This window comes from Crocuta crocuta, unplaced genomic scaffold (genome assembly GCF_008692635.1).
Source record: "Crocuta crocuta isolate KB4526 unplaced genomic scaffold, BGI_CrCroc_1.0 scaffold57, whole genome shotgun sequence".
NCBI classification, from domain to species: domain Eukaryota; kingdom Metazoa; phylum Chordata; class Mammalia; order Carnivora; family Hyaenidae; genus Crocuta; species Crocuta crocuta.
In genome coordinates this window covers 1,339,135-1,366,050 of record NW_027532163.1, presented here as the reverse complement: position 1 = coordinate 1,366,050, position 26,916 = coordinate 1,339,135, and positions in this window count along the sequence as shown.

Below are 26,916 nucleotides of genomic sequence, written 5' to 3'. Positions count from 1 at the left end.
AAATGACAAATTTTGTGATAGTCTCACTTCTAAAAGTTCTATTTTTATTTTCTTATTTTTATTTATGTTTCTAAATGTTCTGTTTTTAAATGCAAGCCAGAAGATATTTGATAAGAAGGAATAAGAAAATTATTTTATTTTTAATTTAAGTTACTTTTAGAGCAATTTAGGAAGAATGTGTGTTTTCCCAACATTTGCCAGGTGAAAATGATTATTAAAACAAGACACAGACCAGGGGCACCGGAGTGGCTTAGTAGATTAAGCATCTGACTTGATTTCTGCTTGGGTCATAATTTCATGGTTCATGGGTTTGAGTCCGCATTAGGCTTTCTGGGGACATTAAGGTACCTGCTTGGGATTTTCTCTCTCCCTCTCTCTCTACCCCTTCCCCATTCAATGTCTCTCTCTCTATCTCTCTCGCTCTCAAAATATCTAAGTAAATAATTAAAAATTATTTCTACTAAAAAAACAAAAACAAGACACTGTCCAAATCAAGTTTACATGGACTGTTTTAAAACATATGTGCTCCCTGGCTTGTGGGGAAGCAATGATGGATATTAAGTTGTATTGATGCCAGAATGTGACACTCCAGTAATGATCAAAGTGTATCTGAACCAAAAATGCTGATTATAAGCTATTATTTAAAGCTATTGTAACATAAATAAATAAATAAATAAATAAATAAATAAAGAATTGTAGTTTTTTAATGCAAAGTCTATTATTCATTACAGTTCTGGAAATTTTCTTCTTTAAAATAGTATAATAATAATAGTACAATCACATGTATGCACACACCCCAATTTTTCCCCCATTGGAGCTGAAACACTTTCACTCTTTATGAAACACCCATGGGAGACTCTGTGTACTAGAAAATGGCAGATGAGGAGCTAACTTTCAAAAGAGAGTATTTTGCACACTACAACCATGAGTTTGTTAAAAGATCTTAAGACTTCTAGTTAGCAGCCTACAACTTTGATACAAGTACAATAGAAAAAGTAGCCTTTTGTTCCTGTAAGTGAGATTTGGGGGTATACCACTAATTCAACGTGTTGAACCAAAGAAAACAAAGAGTTTGAGAAATAGGTGACTACAATTTTCCTTTTAAAAGCACACAGGCATGGAAAATCTCTGATGAGCGATCGACGCTCAGATCAAATCAATCTTGGGTTCACATTCCTATAAAGAGCAATAATGGAGAGCCCTGCCGGAGAGCAGATGATGAATCATTAGCCACTTGCTCATGTCATCGTTATCTCTCCCGGCCACCAGAAAGGCTTTGAGTAAATCACAGCAATCAAAGTTCGTACCCTGAGAACATGATATTAAGAGCCATAACAGTGCAACTTAGGTCACCGTTTTATAAATATTTGGTCAGATAATATCAAATAAAAGCCATCTCTTTGGGGCCATTCAGCCAGGTAATAAAAACAAACAGAACTAACTAGAAGCTATCCTCAAAGTCACAGTGTCATTGCTGCAAAAGCATGCTGAGCCAATTGCATCCTACATCTCTGTGGTATGAAACTAAGAATTCAAACAAGTATACTGAGACTGAGTCACTGTGTACCTGTTATACAAAATCAAAGTTGTTTGGGGGAAATCTTAACAGCCCTGAAGCACGGGACATATTAGACCTATACACAAAGGGAGAGAAGCAACACAGTGGAACACTGCCTTCTCACTCTGCCTTATCACTGTGACATCTATTTCGCATGTTTTGCTAAGTGCATGTACCACCTTGTAATTTTGGCCATACATGCTCACTACCTTTATTCATCCTGAATATTTCTGATGGACCACTTTTTTGACATATAAATATATTTAAAAAGGAAACGATGTTAGGACCACAAAAAGAAAGCTAGTATCACTTAACGGAAGCTAATGCTTATGGTTCTGATTCTGAAATCTGCTGTAGCTGTTAACACAGGCAAACTATTTATCATTTAATTGATGTACTAATACTAATTAACTAATGTGACTTTTTCCTTCATGGAGCTAAACAAATTGACAAAGAATCAAAACTCAAGCCTATTTATCGGATTGCAAGATTTCAGAAGACAAGTGATAGATAGAAGACCAAAAAATATTCTGGTAAGAATAAATAAATTATACAGTAAAAATTGAGAGCAGAAGTTAGACTATTCAACAACAACAGTGGATCTAGGAGATGATGGAGCAATGCCTTTTTAATAAAAAGGAAAATGTTATCACTCTAGCATTCTATACCTAGCCAAACTCTTACAAATTCAGAGAAAACAAATTTTTCAAATACACAAGGGCTTACAAATTATCTATCATATACCCATTTTAGGAAACAGAAAGAAAGAAAGAAAGAAAGAAAGAAAGAAAGAAAGAAAGATCTAGAAAGAAAGAAAATCCAGGATGTAAAATTTGCAGTTAAGTGCAAATAGTTCAGATTAAGCCAGGAGAATAGAATATGGGGGGAGAGAGTCCACAGGAAAACAAAACAAATAAATGAATAAATAAATTGATAGATTATCTCATATTTTTGAGAATTGAAAATTGATCTAGAAATGCTGATGCATAGGAGTACATGTACCCCAATGTTCATAGCAGCACTCTCAACAATAGCTAAAACAGGAAAGAACCTAAATGTCCATCAACGGACGAATGGATCAAGAAGATGTGGTTTATCTATACCATGGAATACTACATGACAATGAAATCTAGCCATGTGTAACAACATGGATGGACCTTGAGGGTGTTATGCTTAGCAAAATAAGTCAGGCAGAGAAGGACAAATATCATATGTTTGCACATGTAGGAGGATTAAGAGGAACTTAACAGAGGACCATGGGGGAGAAGAAGGGGGGAAATGGTGGGGGAAAGGGAGAGAGGCAAACCATGAGAGACTCTTGAATGCTGAGAAACAAACTGAGGACTGATGGATGTTGGGGGGAGGGGGGAGATGGGCATGGAGGAGGGCACTTGTGGGGATGAGCACTGGGTGTTATATGGAAACCAACTTGACAATAAACTATTTGTAAGAAAATAAAAATAAAAATTTAAAAAATGCTGAAAAAAAAAGAAAAAAAGAAAATTGATCAGTGACTGACACATAAAATGGTCTAGTGAAACAAATAAGGAACAATTCTTTTGAATTCAAGCAAATGATTTTTTTTTAATTTTCTTTCAAGCCAATGATTTTGAAAAGCAAATCTTAACACCATAGACATGAAAAATATTATATACTGAAAAAATAATCATTAAAGATTCTTTGAACTCACAGCATGGTAAGAAGGAATGTATATTAAATTCAAATTGTGATATGTCAACATTTGAATAAATGACAAAAGAAGAGAGTGATAAGGAAATGTGGATGGTTCAGTCTGTTAGTCTGACTCTTAGTTTCGGCTCTGGTTACGATCTCGTGGTTCATGAGATCGAGCCCCTTGTGAGCTCCCTGTTGACATTGTGGAGACTGCTTGGGATTCTCTCTCTCCCTCTCCCTCTGTCCCTTGACCCCACTCTCTCTCTCAAAATAAGTAAATGAATAAAACTTAAGAAAAGAGATGAGAATGATAATATAAGATAGCTATGTGTTACCTTAGTAGAAAATTGGTGATGAAACAAATAAATAGGAAATCTAAATAGATGATTTCAAAAATCGAAGAAGAGATGTTATTTGAAAATAACTAGTAACAACCAAAGGAAATGAATTTTATTCTCCATGGGTGAGATTAGGTTGAGCTAGAAGATATTAAGTAGAAAATACCACAAATGTTCACAATTTTTTCTTTGACAAAAATGCAAGTCAATTACAAACAAAAAGAAAATTCTAATAATAAAGAGATCAGTGTTAACATAAGCTTCTGTCCCACCTGTGATAAGTATATGGTCCCCATATCAGTGATCTCAGGTCTTTGTGAACACTCTCAATAAAGATGAAAAATCATTAATCATCAAGAAGAAGTATCTTTTATCTTTTAGATACTTGGAATCTGAGATATGTATCAATACTAATAAATCTAGTATGAGCCTGTGGACCTAAAGATAAAGTGTATTTTAGTTACAGTTTATCTCTAATATAACATATATTATAATAGGATATGTATATGTTTTATATATATATAATAAAATATTCATATATATATAATCTTCCCAAATAGACTCTGAAGTACTTGAGAGAAAGGATTTTGTATTCTTCTCTGATTCTGTAGTGCCTAGAAAATAATAAGTATTCAATATATACTTCTTACTCTTATTAAAGAATTTCAAAACTGGAGCACCTGGGTAGTTCAGTTGGTTAAGCATCGACTCTTGATCTTAGCTCAGGTCTTGACCTCAGGGTTGTGAGTTCAAGCCCCACATTGGTCTCAGTGCTGGGTGTGAAGTGCACTTATTTTTTTTTTCAAAACTTGTGTCTGAGCTATTTGGTCGGAATTAAAATTTTTTTTACACAGGAGCACCTGGGTGGCTCAGTCGGTTAAGCATCCAATGTCAGCTCAGGTCATGATCTCATGGTTTGTAAGTTTGAGCCCCACCTCAGGCTCTGTGGTGACAGCTCAGAGCCTGGAGCCTGCTTCAGATTCTGCATCTTCCTCTCTCTCTGCCTCTCCCCAACTTGTGCTCTGTCACTCTCTCTCTTAAAAATAAATAAACATTAAAAAAGTTAAAATAAAATGATTTTTCACATACCTCAGAGCTCAGATCACAAATCTCAGACATAGCTTCCTATTCCACTTAATGAAAAAGAAAACCAACATTTCCTGAGATGTACCAACAAGCAAGCAAGCAAGTGTGCTTCCTGAGCATGATTCAGGTATTGGTCATAGTCGTATTATGGGGTGAGGGGGTCCAAGTATCTCCCTTTATACACATGAGGAAAACTGATACTCTTTCTGAAGTTGCACCATTAGGATCTGAGATTTAAAAACAAGTCAATCTGACTTCAAGGTTCAGCTATCTTTTCTAAACTACAAAATCATAAAAAAGGAGGACAAACATTGTAACTCAGAGAAGGACTCAATCTGTTGTGAGACAATATCATGTCTATAGAAGTTTCTGTCTTCTTTATCTTTACTTTCACTCCTTCTACAAAAAAGAAAATAATGGGAGACTTGTAATGGGTTGAAAGATTGGAAAGATTTGGAAGTATTTAAGTTTCGGAAACAATGGGAGCCTATTCAATAAATGGTAAGATCACTTGCATGATTTCATACCGCAAAATGTAACAAAATTTTAGAGTTGAAAAACTACAATAGACACTTATTTTAAAATATCTTATAATTATACTGGAAGGACTTTGCTAGAACATGTTAAAACTTGAATAATCATAGCAGTAATCTGGAGAATTAATTATAACTTCTCTGCTGTGCAACAATTTCCAGTTATATTTCAGACCATCCTTTTCAGTAAGTGTCTTATTTGTTTGCTTTACTTCTCCTCCAGGGCTACTTTGGGAGAATTAATCTTTAAAGGATATATTGTGGATTTACTCAGAAGCACTTCATAATTTTAGCATAACTATGCCAAAAGGTGCATCCCAGAAGATGAACTTTTGTAGCATAGCAAGCATGTAAGACTGGGGAACATTTCAAGGCTTTCTGCTCTGTACCAATAAGTGGCCTTTCTTCCCTCCTCGCGATCTGGTTCCAGAAATTAACATTAGTACTCAAACTGGGAATCTCACTGGACTGAGTAGTAGAAAATATTCTGAAGGATCATAGCAACAAGGGGAAGATATCCAAAGACTGAAACCCAGAACTAATTTAAGCAATCAGAAAAGCTTTCCAAACTCTATTTATCCTAGCGTTTACTTTTAAATCAAGAATTAAATGTATAATAAATTGGGTAAGCGGAAGATAAATGTTTGCTCTGGCATTATATAGTGGAAGAATAGTTAAGTTGTGATCTGTGATTAAGTTACACAAAAAGTAATGGGGACATGGGATTATAAAACTAATGACTTAGCCAGTGGAGCAAGAAAATTTCTTATTCATTTGGGGCCCCGGGTGGCTCAGTCGGTTAGATGTCTGACTTCAGCTCGGGTCATGATCTCATGGTTCATGAGTTCAAGCCCCGCATTGGGCTCTGTGCTGACAGCTCAGATCCTGGAGCCTGTTTCAGATTCTGTTTCCCTCTCTCTCTGCCCCTCCCCCACTTACACTGTCTTGCTCTCTCAAAAATAAACATTGAAAAAAATAAATAAAAAAAAGAAAGTCTTATGCTGGCAAACTTAGGAAAATCAGTAAAAAGCCATCTTAAGTAAAAGTCCATATCTATGTCAAAAGAATAGCAAAATCTTATTTTGTGAGATATATATCCAGATGCACATTTATGTGAATTCCTTAGAGCCAGAGTGTTTTGGTACTCAGAATAGTTCACTTTTGTCTTATTAATTATAGAAAGTTAACACAATATGTATGCCTTCTGTGATATCATTTGCAGAGTTTGATTCAGCATCAACATATTTTAATATTTCAGAAGCTAAACATATAGGTAGTCTCAAAAGTATAATTCTGATGCTTTAGTTACAGGTATGTTTCACATATGAGCAAATCTGCCCAGAGGAAATGTGAGAGGTTGCAGAAAATACTGTATGATAAACTGGCAAACTTAGCAGGTATAAAGAAAGCAAGACACACATATGAGAACTGCAATGCATTGAGATGAGCAAGAGGTATTCACAGATTTAAAGGAATCTAAATGTGGAGATGTAGTCTGGGGAGAAACCTCAGAGACCATAGAGAATGTCCTTCAGTCTTCTGCTGGGGAAAATTGAGCCTCAGAGGTATCACCGTGACCTAATGGATATAGTTCTAAGATAAACTGATGTTGGGAGACTGCCAGAGTCATTATCAAAATCACCCAGTCCTGTTTACATGACCAGAGAGACCTTCTATTTCTCACTTTCTTAGAATAATAATACCTCGGAAGGGAAAGATAAAAACAGTATATGTTTTTTTCTTATAATAAGCAATCAATTGTAATAATATACTGTAATAAAAGTCATGTGCATGGAGTCTTTCTCTCTCAAATACTGTGGTGTACTGTACTCACCCTTCTTGTGATGATGTGAGATGATAAAATGCTTATGTGAGGGGATGCATTGAGTCAATGATGTAGGCTTTATGAGGTAGCATTAGAGTATTTCGGACCTTCTTTTTAAAGGACTTTATTTTTTTCATTTTTATATGTTTTATTTATTTATTCATTCATTCATTTGAGAGACAGACAGTATGAGCAGGGGAGGGTCAGAGAGAGAGAGGGAGACACAGATTCGGAAGACAGGCTCCAGGCTCTGAGCTAACCATCAGCACAGAGCCCGACGCGGGGCTCGAACCCACGAACCGTGAGATCATGACCTGAGTCGAAGTCAGATGCTTAACCTACTGAGCCACCCAAGCGCCCATATTTCTGACCTTCTGACCATATGACAGATCATCTGCTTCTGACCAGGATTGAGCACAGTAATACAAACCAAGGTTAAGTGGGGACTATCGTATAACCTTTACATAAACTTTGTTGTAAATTTCTATATGTTTTGAATGTTATAATAGTATATGTGCTCTAAAATCTTGACCACAGAATAGCCCTCTTTTCTGCTGACTTTGCTGCCTGGCATTCCATTACTGAAAGTCATTTCTTGTTGTTTATTTTCTCTCTCTCTGTCTTCTTTCAACAACAAGTAGTTCTCAAATACTGCTTATGCTTTTGGCACCGTGAGAGCCATGGGGAGGCTAACTAAAAATCGAGATATAATAAAAAGATCAGTAACTAGTTTTGCAGCCTTGGAAAAGTGACTTAAGCTCTTTCATCCATTATATCTGTAAAATCAGAGGTTATGAGATGCATGTGAGATTAGGAAAATAATCACTACTGAGACGACTTTTCAATTAGAAGATGTAAAGGATAAGATAGACTAAGGGGTTCAGGTGACATAAATGGAGATAGAACACATTCGTTTTAAAGGAAGCTGTTTTGTGAAGAATTATTTTCAATTACTGGTGTAGAAGATGTACACCTTATATTACACACCTTTCTTATACAAAATTATTTACCCCAAGGCTGCTAATTGAAATCAAGACCTTGAAGAAAAGATATTTTAAGGTGTGAAGGAGGAGGGATTACGAATTCAGAGAGGCAATATGAGGAAAGTGGATATTTATCGGAAAGGAGAGAGAGAGAGATTACTAATAAGGGAGAGTTGGGTCCAGAAAAAAATGGAAGACAGGTAGAAACACAAACTCTGTTTAAGTGATGATACTGTTTTTAAATATGAATAACTGTAAACTTTGAGTTTATGATTTTCATTATACCTGAAGTTGAAATAACTTTTTTCTTCTTTTTTTTTTTTTTTAGAGAGAGAGAGACAGTGTGAGCAGGGGAGGGTCAGAGAGAGAGGGAGACACAGAATCTGAAACAGGCTCCAGGCTCTGAGCTGGCTGTCAGCACAGAGCCCAAGGCAGGGCTCGAACCCACGAACCGTGAGATCATGACCTAAGCCGAAGTCAGACACTTAACCAACTGAGCCACCCAGGCGCCCCGAAATAACTTTTAATTTTATGTCAAGATGATCATTTTATGCATACAGTCTATTGTGGATTCTGTGCTACTCAGATACCACCTTCAGTTTTAGAGGATTTATTCCTTCAGCTCTTGGGAAGGGTTGTTGGCTGACAGTTCTTCACTGAGTTCACTTTGGAAATTGCCTCTACTGAAGTTGATTACCTTACGAAGGACAAACTGGTTCCTGGAAAGTTCTCATCCAATGACAGACAGATGCTTGGGTATAAAGACAAGACTTCTTTGCCAATTTAGAAAACTTCTGAAGGGTAATTTCCTCTTTAGCATATCCCATTGGATCAGTTAAAGTTTTTTTGTTTTTTGTTTTTTAATCACTAGCATAGGCCAACTTTTCTTCGTGGCATGAGGCACTGAACTAAACTAACCTAACCTCCACTTCCGAGTCTGATGAATGAGAAGCCTAATCTATGACAATGACCTTCCTTTACATATTTTATTATATGATATTCTCTGGGTTACTTTTGGATAAGAAATTTATTTATTAAAGTAATGTATATGTGATGTATTTTATCTGTGCACAACATGACACAGATTCTTAGAGAAAAAAACAGATTCACTGTATTCAAAAAGTGAAATAATGAAAAACTCCATGTTAATTCTCAAGATATTGGAAAAGACTAAAAATTGTTAAGCAAGAAAGAAGAGGTAAGATGGTGACAAGGCCACCCAAACAGAATTAGATAAAGGGAATAACACTTTAACACCATATGCAGACTTGTGTGCTTTTTCCTTTTGTTCAAAAATACTTTTAACCACCTCATGCACTGATTACAGACATAATACTCTAAAAGGATAAAATTAAAACATTATTTTTTCTATGACAAAGGAAATATGCAAAGAAAAGTAAGATAATTAACACCCTAAGCTTTTACAAAGTCAGTTTGCTTTTTACTGATAAAAATTACCTATTTCATTTTGATTTATTTTCACTCTTGGGATTATGTATTGTTTGGATTTATCTTAATGTTTATAGTATTGACAATTTGTGTACTTGTCTAAAACTTTTAGATATTCCAAAGTACAAAGAGACAAATATTATCATAAGGACCATATTATAACTTAAATTTCAAAAGCATTCTCTGAATCATGATTAATGATTTGTGTCCCTATGCCCTCCTTTCAAAGCTCCAGAAACAAACTTGCCATAAATGAAGAAAGTGTTCATTGGTAATAGGATAAATTCAGGTACACGTGTACAAGCATGAGAAAAGCCAATAAGTATTTGATTCCAAAAGTGATACTTAGGGTTCTGTATTCGTTTTTCGTTATTGAATGGAACAGTAAACTTGTGAGTGATGTCATTTATTTCAAATGTGAGCAGATATTTCAGACAGGGTTCTTGGATACAAAATCTAATCTAATCTATCTCCTTTCCTTCTTAAGAATAATTAAAAAATAAAGACCTCAAGAGAATGAATGGTTAATTGTTGATGCTCTAAGAAGTAATAGGTTAGGAAAAGTAGAAAGTGAAAGGCAACTCTGAAGTAAGAGTCTTAAAAGCAAGGACACACTTTTTAAGCCTCAAAGAAATGTTCAACTTGTAATTAGTAAAGGTACTCATATGAAGTGAATTACTGTACATTTCAGTTACACTATAAAGTCCAGATATCTAACAGTGAATTAGGTTACATTCTATAGTCTTGGCAGTGTCACAATAAACCAGGACTCTTTCAGAAGGGATTTTAATTGAGGATTTTATCTTAATTATGAAAGGGGACATCTAAGAAGTAGTTTAAGCCTTAGAGCAAAATAACTTAACAAGAAACAGTTCAGATTCTGGCTAAAGGCGATTAACCTGAATAAAATCCATTTTATTTAGGACTACAAGTGCCTAAAATTGAAGAGGCAAGGAAGCAAGCATCATCTCCCTTTGAATATATAAAAATGTCCAATCTATAAATGAGTTGGAAAAGACTTCCAGTTTCTGTGGAAAAATTGTACTTAAAAAAAGCTTAGTTAGCTGTCATATTAAGCAAAAATATCTATAGTTCAAAGATGCTACTTTCACATGGTTGGTTAATCTCGTAAAAGCTTCTTTGCATTTCTGAACTACACTTTTGAAGTGTTTTGGCTGCTGATAATTTTTTTTCTTTTGAAAATTAACCATACTGAATGTAGATATGCACAGCCACTAACAATTTTAATATTGATTTATGTTTAACATATATCAATGGTAAAAAAAGTATATGAGGCATACTGATAGGCATGACACAAATATTGACTACCATTTTGCAGCAAATAAGAAAACTTGGCACGGTCATTCATTACATTTGTTTCCTTTTAACTCTCACATCGTGTTGTGCGTATTATTGACTGCATTCAAATTCTAAAAATCTGTCGTTCAATTAAAAAAAACTCACACAAACTTGTAAATGGAAATATTTTTGATGAAGTTGAAAGACCTTATTTTAAGAGAAATTAAATAAATAAACTGGAAGAAAACAATTTTCAAATTAGTGTGTCTGTTGACTTTCTAAGGTGTCACTGGAGCCCTTGAATCTTAAATCAATGTTACTTTCCAATTCTTTGTGTGCAATCATTCATCATTTGAGTACATATTTATTTAACACTTTATATGTTCCAAGTCACAAGGCTAGGTACTGGTGATGTCATCTGAAACGAGGCAAAAACTAACTGCTCCTATTCTGTGAGCAAATACAAATACAGTATACCTCCAAAAGTTAAATTAAAACAAGGAAGTCTGGCTTAAAGAAGAATGATACCTCTTATAACATAGACTACAGGAATATCTAGTAGGAACATCCAACCTAGTGAAAGTCTACAAAAGATTCCCCAAAGGAAAAACACCAAAGTTATTCAGATCTAAAAGGTTTGTATTGTTCTTCAAGGCAAGTGTCTGGTGACAATAAAATTATCTAAAATATATAGTATCTGGAAAATAATCTTATTTATTATTTACCAGGTAATTCTAGTGTGTTATTCTTGTTTGTAGTGTGTCTTTCTTCACCGTAGTGATTCAGTGATCCAAGATTCTTCCATGTGGGGGCTATAGTTTCACCATCCCCTATTTTCTTACTATTCGCACACGGCTAGCAGAAGTATTAAGAAAGCATAGAGGGGGCAGATTTGTGTTTCAAAGACTTGAGCCAGAACAAGGACTCCTACTTATGTTCGCTCATTTGGCAGCTGGTCACATGGTTAAACCAAGATGGGGTAGTACTAAGAAATATATTGCATGGCTAGAAAACTAACTGTATTTTGAGTGATAAATATTGTACTATGGAAGAAACGGATACATGTTGGCAGACAAATACCTCTCTCAGGCATAGGACGTTAGGGTGCAGGTAATAGGAAGAGAGGTTAGAATAGGAACGTGAAAACATAACAGTTTAGCATCTGTTAGTGCTTTATGCAAAATAAAATAATGAAAATGAAGCATATGTGCTAAGAGAAAGAATACTGAGAAAATTAGAAGAAACATAAAAATAAAAATGTATCTGAAATATCTATAAACTTTGAAAAAAGCATATTGAAGAGCTAAAAGGAAAGTCATCTTTTGAGTTGTTTATGTAAACAGGGCAAGGAAACTTGTTTTAAAAAACTGAGATATTTAGGGTTTAAGAACCTGGCTCTGATTAATTAGACATAAATGAAACAAATGACAGAGATTTGGATAGGAGTTGGTCTGTCCTGATGATCATAAGTTAGAATCCAGTCCAACTTACATAAAAGAAAACCATTTGTATATTGACCAGTTTAGATACAAAGCCAAATCTAAGAACTGAGTAAATTTCCCAGGAATATTTAGGAGCCAGTAGCACAGGGCATGTATTTAGGTTGGAGGATCTGGGGTCAAGTTTTACAGGTTTATTCCCAAATGCCAATAGTTAAAAGTTCCAGAAACAACAGTTCATGATTTGTTTGTCTGGTTTTTTTAAGTTTGTTTGTTTGTTTGTTTATTGAGAGAGAGAGAGAAAGAATATCCAGTGCAGTAGGGACAGAAAGAGAGGGAGATAAAGGATCCAAAGCAGGCTCTGTGCTTAGAGCAGAGAACCTGATTCTGGGCTCGTACTTGCAGACTGTGAGATCATGATCTGAGCCAAAGCCAGGCATTAAATTGACTGAGCCATCCAGGCACACCAGGCACACCATGTTTGTTTGTTTNTTAAATCTTTTTAAAACATTTATTCATTTATTTTAAGAGAGAGAGTTGGGGATTGGCAGAGAAAGAGAGAGGGAGAGAGAGAATCCTAAGAAGGCTCTACGGCTCAGAGAGGAGCTTGACGTGGGGCTCAAACTCACGAACCATGAGATCACGACCTGAGCTGAAACCAGGAGTCAAGTGCTTAACCAACTAGCCACCCAGTTTTCCCACAACCAAGTTCATGTTTTATAAAAAGGCATCAATTCCCGAGGAAAGAGCAATATGTATGGGGGATATAAGCAAAAAGGGCCTCATCTTTGGGGTATTTACCACAAATTTTTACTGGCAACATATTGAGAAAAGATCAAAAGAGCAGGTGAAATATATGGCGGAAAGATTTCTGGATTTACTAAAAAACCTGCTGAGACAAAGAATAATAGCACAAGTAGGAAGTGTCCTTAACATATCAGTTTCTCTTGGGTCCCAGGTGTCCTTAATGAGGAAGACAGGACAGTCCTGTTTCCCTTGCTTCCGGTGAGCACACTGACCAGGACTGTTCTCATTCCTACTGCTTTTTGTCTAGGCTCCTGAGAAGAGCCTTGCTGTCTCTAGCTTTCCAGGTACTTCCCTAAGAAAGCAGATAAGATCAAAGAAAGAAATAGAAAGTAAAGGAAACAGAGATGCCAAATTTGACAAATGTTTCATTTTTACCTTAATTTTCATTATATAGTTATATTACTATATATATATGTATATATACATATATATGCACATGAGTTATTTCCTCCCCTGTAAGCCCCATGAAAGCAATATTAATACCATTGTTTTCTTCATTGCACAAGGCACAGTAAATGTTAATTTAATTAAATAAACTATATAATAGGGCCATCAAATATTCTCAACTACTGAAGATGATTATCTCTAGAGCAAAATAGAAGAATCAGTAAAATTGACTTAAGGTCTGTGCCGCATAAGTGATGATTTAAAGTTAATTCCTACTCTCATAGGAAGTCATAGACAAAAATTCCATTTTGTTATTCAGATCATCTCTTTCTTTAAATTTTTGTTTGGGTATAGTTGACACATCATGTTACATTAGTTTCAGGTGTGATTTGACACCTGTGTACATTATGTTATGCTCACAATAAGTGCAACTATCATCTGTCACCATACAACATTACAATATCATTGACTATATTCCTTTTGTATTCAGGTTTTCTTAATCTCAGGCTAAATGTATGTGGTGAACAGCATGAGAATCAAGCTACATGGATTTGACAGAAGACGGATTTCATTACATCTTTTGTTATTCTGGCCCACACATAACTTGCTTCACATGGGGGAACCTTGGTATTAAGTGACTTCTATAACTACTTTTTTATTTTGTTTTTGTCTAGACCATTCTTTTTTTAAATATTTTTTATTTACTTTTGAGACAGAGAGAGACAGAGCATGAGAGTGGGAGGGGCAGAGAGACAGGGCGATACAGAATCTGAAGCAGGCTCCATGCTCTGAGCTGTCAGCACAGAGCCCGATGCAGGGCTGAACCCACGGACATGAAATCATGAACTGAGCCGAAGTCGGAGGCTTAACCAACTGAGCTACTCAGGTGCCCCTGTCTAGACCATTCTTAGCAATTTCACAATGCATGAGGCTTTGTACCTCATCCTCTGTCCTTTCCAGAAATTTGGAGAAAGAAGATAGAGTAGTTCCTGATTCTTGGAGTCAAATCAACCATCTTTGTCTTCCTCTTGGGAGCCTCAATCTTGTCTAGCCCCACCCTGGGTAGACCTGATGGACAGGAAGAGAAAGGAGCATCTGGCCAGGCTGGAGCATTGCATTAAGCATCTATGCTTCCTCTTCTTATCATTCTGGTTAATATTCTTTCCTTTACTGCACGTATTGCTTTTAGTCACTCTTTTGAGTTAGAACCTTTAGTGCAGGCAGAACACTTTTATTTTGGTCCAGTCTAGCTAGCCAGAGTTGTGAACCTATTAATAGAGCACAGTTTCCTTTATCTATTTCTTGTGGTTCTTTGCACAGACGTCTCCTCGAAATGTCAGGAAAGAGGTGTGATTGAATTAAAGCATAATTAGAAGATTCTTGGCTCTTCTAGTCCACAGTGATCTTAATATGACCACTAATATCTCATTTCATTATTCTTTCTAGTGCATTTAAAAGTCCATAAATTGCCCAGTTCCAAATAAAACTAGTATTTTACTCTTTCCAGAACACAGTCGGACTATCCATATAGATACTTCTTTAAGGAACTAAGAGATATCTCTCTTCCTGTGCCTGCCCTCCTGTGCCCCTGCTCAGTGCCCAGACCCTTGATCGTGGACTCCAGGACCAAGCCTGCCCCTGGTCCTGCCAGTGTCAGTAAAGCTTCTCCTGTCCCTGAGGACATAGGTCCTGTGCTCTGCTTTGCCCTCAGTGAACCTCAGCTCTGCAATGGACACATGGGGGGAAACCTCCTGGTGGAATGGGACCTGGCCATACCTGAGCCCCTGGTGCTGCTTAAGGAGCTAGGGTCGTTGGTAGAGAATAAGGGCAGTGAGCTGCTGGCATTGCCTAAGCTGCCAGTTGCCCATCCCATCATCTTCTGGAAACTTCTGTGGTATTTCCAGCAGCTGTGCCTGCCCAGTATTCTGACATGCCTGGCTCCATGCAATGGGTCCCTTGCTCCCCCAGATCCTATTTCCTTGGCTAATACCTGACCCAGAGTCCATGCAGGTACTGCCGCTGTGGGATACCCTGACCCCTGATGCCCACAGCTGCCCACTTATCTCTGTGGTCTGGAAGGTCCACAGTCAGATGCCCCAGAAGGCTGTACCGTCAGGCCCAGGAGCTGCATCCCTTTACGTGGAAGTTTCTGGAGTTAGTCCTGTGCCACGTCAGTCTCCATGAGGCACACAAGGCTGTAGGCTCCTGCTGGAAACTATAGGACCGTTTCCCACTGACTGCACCTACAAAGGACATCTTTCAGGAGCTCTTCTTCCTGACAATGACTGCTCTGGGCTAAGACCACGTGGATACAGTGGCCTTCAATTAGAAGTGTGAGTCCACATTTAACAAGCTGGCCAGGAGCACCGACAAAGAAGAACTGAGGCAGCAGTGGGCACAGATGCCCACCCCAAAGGCCACTGATGGCCAGAACTATTTTGGAACACCTCTGGAAGGCTAATGACCTCAAAAGTCTCCCTCTCCAGTTGGGGTGGGGAGGTGAGGGAGAAAGGATCCTGGTGCTAACTTGTTCTCCTCCTCCTTTGTTCAGGGACTTGGGAACAGGCTGAGAAACAGGCCCAGTGATAAGCTCTGAAGAAGCAGGAAGAGGGGGCCATTGTTATCCAAACTCACACTTCTCCTGTTTGCAACCTGCCAAAGAGGCTCACGCTGATGTGGGAAGAGGCCTGAAGAGAGATCGGACAATTTCCCAATGCACGAGGCTCTATAGGAGTTGGAACAACTCTATTCCTCCCCATCTTCTAACAAGAACTTCCCTCCTGGGTACCTGTGAACCTGCCCTGCCCACTCATTTTGTAAGTTTTTGTTTAAAAAAAAACCAAAATGGTAAAGATAGAGAATTACTGAGCTTTTGTTCAGAATGGGGGGGAGGGAGGTCGTTCCCCACCAAGGATGATCCCTCTTCCCCAGAATTGCTGAAGGAACACAAAGGTCTCAATGCCATTCTACCTTAGTGTTTGTATTTTAAGTTATTTATTTCGGATCTATCACCCTCTTGCTTATGAGTTTCTCATGGATGGAAAGGGAAAAAAAAAAAAAAAAGGATTTGTAGCTCCCGGGAAGTCAGGAGGAGGGAGCCGGAGGAATCCCAAAAGGAAGAACTTAACGTTCCTCTTGTCTTAAACCTTCCTGTCCCTTGTCCCTTGGAGAATGCCTCCCCCACCCAGTGGCCCCAGATGTACAATAGGATTGCTCTCTGCAAAGTTTTGTTGGATATAAATATAGCAAATGTTGTTTATGTTTCACAAAAGCTGTTTATGATCCACAAAATAAAACACAAAGTCCTCTCTCCAAATAACGGAAGCGGGATGAACTTGCTAATGTCTTTTAACCTGAATATTATGTATATTTTAAGTGTAAGAATAAGTAAGAGGCATCGATTGACATTCATACATAATAAATTTACTCAAAAAACATTCTAATGTTTTCAAAATACATTTTTTTTTCTTTCAGAGAAACTCTTGTGTGAGCCCTAAGGGAGATGCTAATTATTACTTCTCCAAAGCTTGTGGGAGACACAAATTTTTCATTAGAGTTTACAAAAAATAGATTTGTTATGCCTTAATGATCTGAGTTTTAATTTTTAACTGATTTAATTAGTTTCTTCAAAGGCACATACATTAAAAAAAATAAATCCAAACAAGTTTTACAGTTCCATTAGAGATTATACTGTTCCACTATCAGAATTTAAACATACTCAAAAGCAACTCTGTGAAGTATGTATGTGTTAATTGGGACATTAGAGAATGCATTTAGGCCTGTACTTTTCAGAGATATAAATAGTAAACCACTGCGAGATTCAAATATATACTGTATTAGCATGTGGGCTTAATGTAAGTAACCCTCTCTGGGACTGAGGCATCGTGAGGATGGGAAGCACTGTCTTAATTAATCTTTAAAATCCCAGCACCTGGCAAAGGTTTATACTTGACTTTCAACAAATATTGTTTTGAATCACAGTATGTAAAGGTATATTTAAAACATAGGGGTGCTATGAGTGGCTCAGTCGGTCAGACTTCTGACTTCAGCTCAGGTCATGGTCTCACGTCTCCTGGGTTCGTCCCTAGTAGAGCTCTGTGCTGACAGTTCAGAGCCGGGACCCTGCTTTGGATTCTGTGTCTCCATCTCTCTGCCCTTCCCCCCTCTCAAAAATAAATAAACATTAAAAATTTTTTTAAACATAAAAACAGTTTCTTTAGATTATGTATAAATATATAATTTATTTTTGGTTCCACTAAGACTTAACCTATTATGATTTTGTCTATCAAAGGGACTTCACCTATTATGATTTTCTATCAGACAGAATGCTGAGAGTTCACGTCTTGATAACTAGCCTGGAGTGAGAAGGAAAGGTTATGATGTTTCTGTAAACTAGTGTCAAATCAGGAAGTGCATCTGCTGAAGCACTCAATCATTTTGCTTGTAAGTTTGGTCAGAGCAATACACCTATCGCTAGAACAACAAAATAAAGGGTGAGAGCTGACAGGGGTACTAGTCTTGGTGGCACATCATCTTATTGTGAGGGCACCTGAGCTCTGCTTGTTTGAACTTGTTCTGAATCTTTTTATACTTTCCAATACATCTTCAAAAATTCTCATATTCAAAAGTTTGCCTTGACTCTCTGACATCTTGCGAGTAGTGCTTTGTGACGCTACCTGCATAATGGATGGGCCTAGGTCACCAACTGAAAAGAACCTTAAATCACAAAGGAATAATCAGATATTAATTCATGGGAATAGTTAATATCATGGGTTACATTCTGTCTTATTGAAGATGTATATAACACTATGGAGCCAAAAGCCTTATATTTATATTTTAGGCCAAAAAGGTGGGTACCCCAGAAAAAATATAAATATTTTAACTACAGAAATCACCTCAGTATTCATTTCGAACATTTTAGATTGTACAAAACTGTATGACTTAAAATCAAATAAACCGTCTATAGGTGATTCAATAAGTATCTTGTCTATATTTTAAAAAAAGTACCCAAGCACATATTCAATTAACAGAATTATTTACACCTCTCTACCCATGCAGAAGATTAGGAATTTGCTAGGAACTTTACCAGTTTTGGGTTAAACATATGTTTTAAATAAAGTAATTGACAGTCAAATAAAATTTATAAAAGCTATTTCAATATAGTTAAAATTACTAAAATCCTTTACATTCATTGCAATAAATATTTTGATATTATATTTACTATTTCACTGAAGAATCCATAATTAATAGATTTTGAGAATGAAGACATGAAGTGAATTTAAGTTTGCCTGCCCAATTGTTTCTGAAAGGTTTTAAATGTCCCTCTTTTACAAAAGTTATTTTTTCCTTTGGATAGCCATTTGTGGGTGGAAATTAACTTTTAAATAATTTCCAATCTTGATATTGATGATATCAATTTTTTTGTGTATGCTGATTGAAATTTCTGGAATATATTTTTTTCAAAAGATTCTCTTGACTCACTTTTTTAAGAGAAAGATATAAATTTGGGACAACTGGGTGGCTCAGTTGGTTGAGTGTACAAATCTTGATTTCAGTTCAGGTCATGATCTCATGGTTGTAGGGTTGAGTGCCATGTCGGGCTGCACCACTAAACATGGAGCCTGGTTAAGTTTCTCTCTCTCCCTCCCTCTGCCCTGCCCCACTTGCATGCATATGAACACATTCTCTCTCTAAAAGAGAGAGAAAGAGAGACTGAGACAGAGACAGAGAGAAATCTCACATATAGTAATATATCCAGGCAGACAAACATCTTGACCAAAGCTAAATCAATACTTATCCATCCTTCCTTCAATCTCATCTGCAGCCAGAAGGTGAAAAATTCTCCAGTGTTTTCTTTGAATTGTACACAAGAACATTCCCACAGTTTGTATCAGGCTCACAGTAGTATGTCTATTGTTCTCCTTCCCCGAGACTCACAGCTACATGGAATCAACACTTTCAGATGCATTTTCTGTTTGTTTTATCCTCCTTTCTCTACAAACTACGTTATATTGGAGGACTTTTTCTCATTTGATGGTCCATTGCTGCTGTTACACATATGAAGCTTAGACACAGTGTAGTCAATATAATTTTAGGCGATTATTTTGATGGGCTAATTTCTGTAACTTTGTTACAGAGACAAAGATCATATACATCAATTCTATCAGTGAAGTGGGAACATGACTTTTAGAAAATAAAAACAAATCCAGTTTGAAGAAACTTTAATGAAATAAATCCAAGTTTCCAAACAAACCAAAAAAATGAAAAGAAAAAAGAACACATTAATGTAATAATCACTTGGAATGTTGCATTCAACAAGTGAAAATTCATCTGGTCTTAAACTCATTGTTAATATAAGTTTTAATGTGTATTAAGGAGACTTCCATTAATTAAGTTGTAATAACAACTGATTTCACTAATGAAATACATTGTTTGTTAAGATGAAAAACAATATGTCATCCTGTATTTTATATTCATCTCAAACTTGAATTAGTCTTTAACCTTCACTTTGGAAATGATTATGAATCACAGTTAAGTCCTTATGGAGATTTCATAATTTTAAAATTTACACATACAAGCATATACACATATATGTCTGTGTGTTACATATATTCTAAATATATGTGCCTATGCATTAATTATGCACATATGTTTACACACACATCAAGAAATAGAGGAACAGAAACATTACTTTCTCAGGAGAGCTTTCTGACCTAATTTCTGTCACTATCTATATATCTTGTCTAAATTTCTTTATAAACTAAAACTGTATAAACTAAAAACTACCTGAAACTTTCTATAATTTTATCATCTATCTATCTATCTATCTATCTATCTATCATCTATCTATCGATCATCTATCTACCTAATATCAGAAGCACCATCTACTTTTATATTTATTATCCCTCAAGTACAATGTAACATCTGCGAAGGCAGGAATTCCGTTGTGTGTGTGTGTGTGTGTGTGTGTGTGTGTGTGTGTGCATGTGTTATATGTGTGCCACATTGCCAAGTACTAAAAAAGTACCTAGAACATGGAGTTTATTCAATAAATATTTCTTGAATAAATAAATGACCAAATAGCAGTGAATTTGCCCTTGTAGTACCATTATATAAATTACACAGCATACAATATCATATAGTGTAACATAAACAAGAAATCTAAGGTATGGTGTCCCCATCCTCAATATGTTGTTTCTACTCTTACCCCCTCCAAAGGGTCTATGACCTGGCAAAACTAAAGACCTTGTCCTAGCCCTCTCCCGTGCTTCCAGATGTCATGCCCGAAGTCGGGCAGATAACCTGGCACACTGCTTCTGTGGGTGAGTGAGACATATGTGGCTCTTGAAGAACTGTGCAATGGGATTCGCGACTGACTTATTCTTCAGCAAGAGTTTCTTGCCTGAGAATTTAACGTAAATAGGAGATGATAGTCAATTTTGGAAATTCCATGATACAGAGCAGTGACCATTTAGGGATGGTCCTGACCCTGGGATTAAACATCCAATGTTCACCAAGGAAAAGAAATCCTTTCTATCAGCTTTGCCTAGCATTTAACGTCAACCTAACCAACAAAACAAGAGACAAGGATGGATGAATAGTTAAATTTTTGCTTCCCTATCCTGTGAAAGAGAAGAAAGATGGGCTGTATCTTTTGGGTATCCATTCCACACATACAGCAATAGAACACCCTTAAAATGTGATACTGAGGAGGTTTGGGGGTGATGGTTGGTTCGTAGGGTTCAGAGTTGATGGCCAAGAAAGAATTCTTGAAGACATCTTTGGTGCAAAAAGGTGATGTTATTAAATCACAGAGACAGGACCTGTGGGCAAGAAGAGTTGCACTACAAGTGTGGTGGTGACTTTTTGTGGGGGAGATAAAGTCAAGAGAGAGTTGTCAAAGAGAATTTTAGATACTAAAGACTTACTTGAGGCCTAGCTATTGACAAGCTAAGGCTGTTTTTCCCTATAGCAAAACATTAACATTAAGACAGTAGGGAGCTCCTGTACTTTAGACCTTTGATGGATTTGCCTTTTTCTTGCAAACTGGTGGAGACTCCTATCAATTGAGCCATTCATCTTTTTGGTCCTTTCCTCTTTTGGCATAGCCAGAAGGGTCCAAGGAATATCCTACATGTCCCCCTTGGAAGAGGGGGGTGCTGTTAGCCTATACTTTGTCCTCAGCTTGCCCCACGCTCCCTCATCAATGCTGAGGGCTGGACTTGCCAAAAGCCTCACATTTCCCTTCCCTCTGTGGTCCCTCAGAGGACCAGAAACCCAGCATGAGTGGTCCTGGGAAAGGAACAGGGACACCCATTCCATTTTGGAACTTCTGAATCAGAATTCTGCTTCCAGGGAATTCTCCATCTTCCTCTTGGTCTCGCCTTCTGAGAATGTTGACTGTATTCTGCATCATGCTTGCTTTGTTGGGTCCATACAAAATATGAGCAAGATGGGTCTGTTTGTATACAAACCTTTGACTAAATTTGGGGAGTGCCAGTATGACAGGAAAATATAGGATTCAGTAGGCAGAGAGGGAAAAATTAAGACCTGAGGTCCCTGGGTGGTGAAAAACACATAGTTTGGAACAATGTTGGGAGCATCTGACCACAGCAAACCCCCCTCAGGAATAAAGTTCCTCTTAAGAATGTGACAGACACCACCTACTCCCCCTCAGGCTTCCCTCAAGAATTTGACCAAAACCTGACTAAAGTAGTAGACCATAGGCCACCCCTCATACAATGGAATTGAGCCAATCGGGAATGGACAGCCCAACACCTAGAGCTATCAGGCCAATAAGGGTAAAAAAGAAGGAACCAGGGGAAGGAGAGGGGGCTGACCAGAACCTTGTAAAACAAGGACTTTGCCTATTGTCACGGGCATTCAGTTTCAAATGCCTTCTCCCTGTAAAGAGAGCTTTCATACCATTCTTCCTTTCTGATCTTAACTCTAACAAACTTTTTTGCCTGCTGCTCATTTTGTGTCCACCTCTTCATTCTTTGAAATGACTAGACAACAGACCCTGTGTATTGAGGTAAACATTTCCTGCTACACCAGGAGACTTTTCTTTATCTCTTATTACAAAAAAAAAAAAATTACAGTTGAATATTAGACAATCTTGACTTAAAATAAATCTGCTGCTTTCATTCCTGGAATGCTCTTCCCTCCACGAAACCCCATCCTACATTGTTATTCGTCATTCTTCCCCTGTTCTTAATGATGCTCATCCTCTTCCCGCTTTCCCTTGCCAGGCCATTAACCTCACCTCTCTTTTGTGACAGAAAAATGCTATAGATGCATCTTTTATTATGCAGAGCAATTTAGTTTTCTTTGTCTCCCTTTGCATTTATCCCAGATAGGAATTAAGGAATATCTTCTTATCCGTGAAGACTTTTGTTAGATAAACTCAAAGAATTTTGCCACCATCAAAACTAATATAAATACATTTCACTATTTTGCACACAAAAAAGTCACCCCACTTAAACTTCAGAATACCCCTACAGGATAAATTACAATATCGAGGCTCACAAACGTACAACATTCTGCTTTAGATTATGTATTTAGTAAATGATACCTAAAGACACAGTATTTTTATCCCACATAGAGGGTAGAGAATAGTTGTCATGAGGTTGAATGGTATAATATCTAATGATTATAGATTTTTGAATTTCTTTGTTCAAAGTTTCCCAGTTGGAAACAAAGCATAATACAAGTATTCTTAATTATCTGAAAGCTGTTTGTATAGGTGCACAGTTTCAACAATAATAATCTCAACAGACATGCACAGCTCATTTAAAATGTCCTCAATGACCATACCAGATGAAAGAGACCATGGTATAATGGCGTATGAAGAGCCAAGCTTCTGACATCCTGCTGTCTAGAAACATAGAGGGCACACTTTGTGACTCTGAAAACATGTCTTCATGTCTCAGGTTTTAAACCTATAAACTGAAAGTAATAATAGAATTTATTTCAAGGTTGTTTCAACCTTTAAACAATATGTGGAAATTGTTCAGACTGCTGCAATTTTTTTTAATCGATTAAATAAAATACTACTAGTTGCATATAGGTATTATATTATTATCTTCTGATAATAATATCAGAACATTTTCCCCATGTTTTCTGGAAAACCCCAAAGACTAATAAAACTTTAATATATGTCGTGTGCAAGTGGTTTCATGTTGGATTCCCACCCACCCCCACCCCGACTGGGTAAAACTATGTAACTTGATTCGCTTGATCCAATCACTGAGTTGACTGAAATAAGATTATGTTGTAGAGGCCAGAACAAAATTGTCGTGTTATTTCTTAATTTTGAGGCTATGGCTATTTAAAGTAAAATTTAAATTTAGATCATTCTTTTTTTTTTCGGCCCCCCTGAGACTGGCAGAGAGGCACCTCTCCCTGTCCTAGACCAACTTGCAAAGTCCCTAGACTGTCTCTTACAGAGTATAGGTGCATCGGCAGTGCCCAACACAGGAGTGGGGGGATGGGGGGGCATGCCTCAGCCTAGGGCGCTTGCCTTTCCTGGCTCAATGCTAGGCTCAGCTCCACCCCTCATTCGCCACCCTCACCAACTTAGGCAGGTTCTCCTTGATCACTTCTTTTTTAATAAAATAAATATTGAGTGATATTATTAGTACCAGACTGTATCTAGTCTCTACCACATTTTTCATGCCTTTGTTCATGGGCTTCTGACCTCTTCCCTCTTTAATGAAGGTTATTTCATTCAACAAATGTATACATTGTCAAATCCTAACCATAGACCAGTAATTACTCAGGATAAATTTGAAATTAATAACATATTGACAGACACCCTATTTTGATTATTCATTGTCAAATTCATCCATTTCTCTCCAGATCATATAGGGTTATGCCCTCAGATATATAGTGAATAGACTTTTTCTTTCTCTTTCTTTTCTAGTTCCTTCCTCCTTCCTTCCCTCCCTCCCACCCTTCCTCCTTCCCATTCTTCCTTTTTTCCTTCTTTGGTCTGATTCTCTGTTTAATCAAACTTCAGCTTAGAGCTAGAGCCTTGGCAATTATGGGATACTATTGCTTGTAGAGCAGTAAAAAATCACCACAGATCTAGTGAATTATTTATTCAATTTTTTTTTAGTAACTGGTGTCCTACCTTCCCATACTACCATACCCCCAGGAAAGTGGGGGCCTGTCTGATTCACAAGCTGCAATAAAGTGGCACTGTGTTCTCAGACAGGCAATGTGCCATCTTCTGTAGTTCTTCCGGAGCAAAGCCAACTTCTCCTCCAAGGGGAAGAATCCAGAATGTGCATACAAATGGCCTCAAAAGCAGGTGTGTGGCTCTCAGTCAAATTACTGCTGGGAGTAAAAATTATTGTTGTTTTTATTATCTGTCTTATATATATCTTTATTTTTAAGCTACTAGCCCAAAGGTATAGATATTATATTTCTTTGTACTCTGCATGAATCTAGAAAATGTCACCCATCATTACCTAGGTAGTAAGAAGTAAAAATATAATCCCTGTACAAAAAAAATTAAAAAAAACTTTAATCCCAATTCTGATTTTGCCACTGACTTTGAGTAAATCACTTGATTTTTCAAGATCTCAGTTTCTCTACTCATTTCATCATTTTTTCATCCATTCTGTTACGTACTGAGTGGCGGCTCTATGCCAAGCTCTGATCAGTTTACAAATACCCTCAGGTGCTTTTAATTTTTCTTTCATCTTTCCCCTATAGTACTATCTCTATAGCACCAAGTTAAATTTCTATCTCCTATACTTTTAAAGGTTAATTAAAATGCTTTGATTTATGGATTTATGCTAGTTGCTTGGGCTAGAGTTAACGCAAGATAGTTTGATATGAAATCTTATGGGTGTAAGCCACATACTTTGTCTATATTCAAGAACTTAATGGACATCACAAAGTGACATAGCATTAAAAAAATAAATAAAAATGATGTACAAAATGATGTGATAAGCTCTCTAATAATGATTTGGTATAGGAGAATAGTGGATTAAATGACTAACTCTATTGTCTAAGAAAGGAAATATGACCTTTTCAAAGAAGAAATGCCCAACTGATGAGTAGTTATACAAATAAGACAAGGCCAAAGAACAGGGATGGAGATATACATACATAAATATATATTTACATATACACAATGCATAAATACACACACACACACATATACATACACACACATACATATTTGAGAAGGAAAATGGCATAAGGCTGAAATAAGAGTCTCAAAGAATTTCAGTAAGGAATTAGACTTTAACTAGAATGTTATAGAAAAACTACTTTTTTTTTTCAGTAGTAAAGTGACATGAAGGACTTAGTTATCTCAGAAAGAGTTTCTCAGAGAACTCTTAGGGAATTAAAGATGTTGGGATAAATCAATCTCCAAAAGTCAATGGTTTCTGATCAACACAATTGACATTAAATATATAATACCAAGTTACCCAGATAGGCCTTGTATTCTAGGGCAGAAGCATAATAAAATATAAAAATGTAATGGCAGAGTACAATGCTTTGTCCACAGAAGCTATTTAATAGATGCTTATTGAATTACTGATGACTAAATAGTTCTAAGAACTGCCTGAGGAGTGCATACAGCAAAGGCCCTGTTTATTTGCAAGAAATGGAACATCCAAAGAAGGTATTTTTTGTTCTCTGTTTTCTCTTTTGAAGACGGATTATCTCAAATGTGGAAGGTATTTTAAAGTACTCTGAAATTCATTGAAAACTCTCTAATATAAAGTTTCAATAAAATACCATCTAGTTAAATAACATAACTGAATAATCATTTTTAACATATCTCAGTGAAGCAACTCTGATATATTCTTTGAAATATAATAATACAAGGCACTTATAAGAAGGATATATACAATTGCACAGAGGAGTGTGTACTTAATTTCTACTTCAGGACAGATGAATGCAGGGTGGCCACAAAGCATTTCAAAAACATATTTCAAAGGAGATAATGCATTTGAATACATTTAATCCAGCTCAAATGCAGGGAAGTAAAGCTCCGTGCTTCTCCAAAATAAACTAATATCTCCTTGAAAACAACCTCTTGAGACCTTAGAGGAACACCCCACCACTACAAAGAAACTTGTCTAAAGGTAAAGGTCAACCTGGAGAGATTGTCAATTTTCCTTCTGTAAAGATAGATAAGCTTTTCTTTGGAGGAAGTAAGTGAGGGGGTGACACGAAGGTTGAGTGAAGCTCTATTTTATCCTTCAGATTTCCAGTTGGTTTCTTCAGGCAAGTAATTGCAGAGAAATGAGTTCTTTTCTCACTAGCTAGTAATTTTTCTTACTCTTCAAACTATGGATTTCATATCAGTCCTAAATGTCTTTTTTTGCTAGTTACACTTAGCCTGACTTACAAGCAGCATTAAAGCTCTCAGTCAAAATAGACAGGAGAACAGGATGCCTTCTAGGGTAGGGAATAAGAGCTTCGGGCTTTCTTCCCAGCTGTATCCACATTATTTTTTTTCAGGTAAATTGTTTTTAGTGCATGCGTGTGTGTGTGTGTGCAAGCGTGTGTGT